Source organism: Polyodon spathula, chromosome 4 (assembly GCF_017654505.1).
Source record: "Polyodon spathula isolate WHYD16114869_AA chromosome 4, ASM1765450v1, whole genome shotgun sequence".
In the NCBI taxonomy this organism is placed as follows: domain Eukaryota; kingdom Metazoa; phylum Chordata; class Actinopteri; order Acipenseriformes; family Polyodontidae; genus Polyodon; species Polyodon spathula.
Window position 1 is genome coordinate 53,212,145 of NC_054537.1, and position 4,735 is coordinate 53,216,879.

Below are 4,735 nucleotides of genomic sequence, written 5' to 3' on the forward strand. Positions count from 1 at the left end.
GTAACTTTATGGGCGTTTTTTTTTTTTTTTTCTTTTCAGATTTTCTTTTCCTTTGAAGTAAATGGTATTGCGACTACAAAAAAAAAAAAAAAAAAATGACCATGACAACATATACACATTTTGGCAGACATGTTAACAATATTTTTTGAATATCGTTCAACAATCTTGCAAGGGAAAGATTGCAGAATGAATGGAATGCTACAAGGCTAAGTCGAGATGTTGCCTTGTGCGTTACCATTTAGCACCCCAGTAACAAACTAGCTAGGGTTAAAAAATTGAGAGAGAAACTCACCTCTATACCTATTAAGGGTTCACTTGGAAGCCACCCTTAACACTAGTTCCAAAGCCTGGGTTTTGTAGATCTACGACCTACGTCTGTAAAGTATGGGGAGTAGCCCAAACTGTTGCATTGCAAATATCCTTGACAGATGCACCCTGGAATAAAGCCCCATGAAGTTACCATGCCCCTGATGAAATGGGCAGTGAGCTTTTCTGGAAGGGGCTAATGTCAAGATATTTTTCAGCTAAAAAAAACATGATTGGTACGGAGTGTAACCTTAGTCCAGGCCTGCTTTTGCAATGGAGAATGCCTGCTTCACTAACCCGCTTTCTAGAGCTGATAGCAAGCAAGAAAGCCTATTTGAGTGATAATTATTTCAGCTCAGCTGAATGCATGAGGTGAAATAGAAGCTTCATGAGTGCATTGAGCACCACGTTTAACCTCCAGTGAGGAACAATGTTCTTCATAGGCTGCCTAAGCTGCCAAGGCCCTTTCAAAAATTGTTCCGCCAGGAAATGAGCTCCTGGGAAAACAGTCACTTTTGACATGGCAAGCTGAAATAGCTGCCAGAAAGACCTTTAACATGGAGGGGGAGGGGGGAAGAGGTAAATACTCATATGGTAATGGTTACATTTCATACTTGAAAGGGAAATAGTTCAACAGGGTAATGCAAAACTTTTGAGCATAACTGTAGATACCTGCATAAAGTGCATTGCAATGTTTTGCAACCTTTGTAAAATATAACAAAAAGTCCACAACAATTTTCAATTAAGAATTCTGTGAAGTACTGTTCTTTTAAAAGGCAAAGTATGTAATCATGGAAACAACAGAATCACACACCAAAAACATTTGAAGCACATAAAGAAAAGGGCAAATAAATAAATAAATAAATAAATAAATAAATATAGACAAAATCAAAACTTCAAGCTCAACACTGGGTTAGGAGTAATTTCCTTTGACTAATTTTAAGTCTGAAAAAGTATTTTCAATTACACACATTACATTGTTGAGGGGAACCAAGTGCACCCAGTCACATAACACTAATTTACTGGACTTTGTGTGCTGTCTTGTTTAATATTTAACATTTAAAAATTGTGTTTTTAAATAAATATCCAATGCCAGTACTGCTTCAGGAATTGTGGGAAGACCTGATCAATAATTATAAAACACTTTTTTTTAGTATTTTGAAATAAAATAAGAGATATATTAATAATGTACCTCCTGGACCAGTATTTAAATTCAGCTCAGGATGAGTCACCAATATATTTCCTCCTAATTGCTTCCAATATGCTGGTAGTCTTCATTATGTTCCATTATGACTCTCTGTTGGACAAGACTGGTACAGAATGTAGAACTCTGCAGTTATCCTCCAGCACATGGCAGGAGCCACCTAGTGGCAAAAAAACGACAGTACTGGAGCTCACAATAGAGGCCTAAACACTGAACAGGGCAGAAAGGCTGAAGCAGTGGTGATGTGAGCTTCCTACAATGCATAGTGAGGTAGGTGGGACCAGCCTTCTCTTACAAGACGAAGAGGCCATTTCCTTTTTGCCTTAAAGTGTTTCCTGTGCCAAATTATGTTTTTGGGATAGTACTGTGCACAAGCACACATCTGAGATCACCAAACTCTTTTCATTCAAACCAGGCCTCTAGCTGTGGAAAGCGTGTGCAGAGCTAAAAAAAAAAAAAAAACACACACTAAAGAAATTTCCATGCACTCCTGGATGTCTGATCTCTTGTAACTGGGTACAGCCTGGTTCAAACTGGGAACACACCCGAGGAGAGCATCTTAAACACTTCAACTCCTCTGCAGGTGTAGTTATAGAGCTTTTACCCTTGTCTCACCAACAAAGGCCAGAATTTGTCATGTGACATAGGGGTTAGAAACTTGATACTGGAAATTATAACTAACCTGCAATGCATTCATACAAGTATTCCCAAACCTGTACGTATCATTTATAAAAGTAAGACAATGCAAAACCAGAAGAAAGTAAGTACACTCAGTAAGAACTCCTAATGAATGCAGTTACACTTCAGTACCAAAATAGGGTATAATATCTCTGTGTAATAGGAGATCAGGTTAGTAACATAAAATGACAGGGAAAATGTATATTATGGAACTGTTAGAGAAACACACAGCTACCTTAGCTGAACCAGCAGCTTTATGTGGTAACAGTATTGGCTGTCACCAATTGCAGAAACACACTTTTTAGGGTAAAATGAAGAAGCAAGGGGTCTGATTGAATCTGTCTTTCAATATATGCCCTCCTTCCAATTGTTCTGCACTGACTGTATTCATCAATCCCAATAATTTATAGTTTATAGAGACGAACATATGAAGCAGCAGATAGGGCATCGGTGAGAACGTTAGGTTAATATCATAAACCTGGTTCCCTGAAATAGACGTGTAACCATTACCTAATGGGTATTTAACCTATATAAGCCAAAAAAGGGCTGCAGATACAAACATCTTAATTTTTCCTTAAAGACTGCTGCAATTATAGATGCAGCAACCTTGAAGGTTAACAGTTAAATTTCTATTTCAGGGACCCTGGGTTATGATAACAACCTAATGTTCCCTATCATGCACAAACTGTAACCATTACCCAATGAGTAGAAATACAAATACTGTCGCAAGGCAATATTGCAGACCAACTGGAATAAGCCAAAGGTCACCTTGCGCGTTATCATTGGGGAAACCCAGTACGAGTAGCTAGGGCTAAAAGATTGAGGGAGAAACTCACCTCTGTCTATTTCATCCGTAGAGCCTAGTAAACTTATAGGCAGTAGCCCACACCACTGCAATGAAAATGTCATTGACAGATGCACCCTGGAATAAAGCACATGAACTTACCATACTTCTGAAGGAATAGGCAGTGAGACCATGATACTTCATCCCAGAGCAGACAATACATCATCCAGACTGCCTCCAACTTTTTATCCTGTCAACATAGCACGCCAGGGCCCACACTGGGCAGAGCGTATGGAGTTGCAGCTCCCTGTCAGACTGGAAAGAGGTGGAAAGAAGCCTCCAATTCCAGATTGGTTGATATGGAATGCCGAGATAGTGTTTGGCAAAAGGTACAGAAAGTAACCCTTGTCCTGGCCTCTGTAAAAATTAAGCAGATTCTCACTGAAGAGAAACTCTGCATCTCGCTCACCCACTTAACGAAGGTGATAGCAAGCTTGATGGGTAACATTTCAGCTCAGCTGAATGCGTGGGCTCAAATAGAGACTTCAAGTGTGCACTGAGAATCACGTTTAACCTCCTGCATGGAACAAAGTCCCTCATAGGCGGCCAAACCAAGTCAATTTTACATGGCAAGCTGAATGGCTGCCAGATAGACCTTTAATGTAGAAGGAATTCCTCTCATCAACAGATCCTGCAAAACGCAATATTACTGCCATGGGACAAGTCGTGGGGTCGAACCCATGACCATGTCTATAAGACAGTCCATTTGTACCCATACTGGGAATGTGTGGACGTTGCTGTGGCATTTTGCAAGGTGTGAATAGTCCTATTCAACAGACTAAGGCGGCTCAATGCTGCCGTTCACAGGCCAGACCCAGAGCTATGGTCCAAATACCATAAGGTCCCCGGTGCCTGACTGTGTAGGTCACAACGCTTGGGCAGTCTCCATGACTGGCTGATCAGGAGCTGCATCATGGTTTAAACCACTTCCGGGCCAATAAGGGGCTACTAAGAGCACTTTGGCCCGTAGCCCGATTGTCTCCACCAATAGCAGGAGCAAGGCGAGCGGTGCTAAGGCATATAACAGTTGCCTCGGCCACAGGTGTGCCAAGGCATCTACCGCCAGTGTGTCCCAGTCTCCTATCATGGAGAGGGTTGATTCCTGGGAGGCAAGAGATATATTTCTGCTCTCCCGAATCACTCTCAAATAATTGGGATTCACCTCCACCCTGAGGCACTGGGACCCTCCACAAGAGGAGGTCAGCCGTCCAGTTTGCAGAGGGGCATGCGCAGGAGACCCATGAGCGCTCTGTTGAGCTGAACAGATCTAAGCAGGAGGCTATTCTCTATACTCTGCCATCCGACAGAGTGGAAAACATGGACCCGAAGTCCAAGCACACTCCTAGATAGAGGCTGACTGAAGTGTGAGCTGGCTTTCAGCATAATTCAACTGTTCGACCCAACCGTTGAGGGTAGCTAACAACCAGTTACGTGTGAGCGTCTGCCTGAGCTGGAGACTGGGCACAATGAGCCAGTTGTCCAAATAGTAGAGTACTCCGATACTCTCAATGGGGCTAGTATAGCTTTACTGCGCTTAGAATAGGCATGGGGAGCTAGAGAGAGGTCAAAATGGCAAGACCTTTAAGACCGGGGCCCTGGGCATGTGGCAGCAAAACCCTAGGGCCATTGCTCACCTTGTTGTTTGGCCTGAGGCTCTTGTCTATGTACTGGACGGCGGTCTGGCCACAGGCACAGCTGGCTGT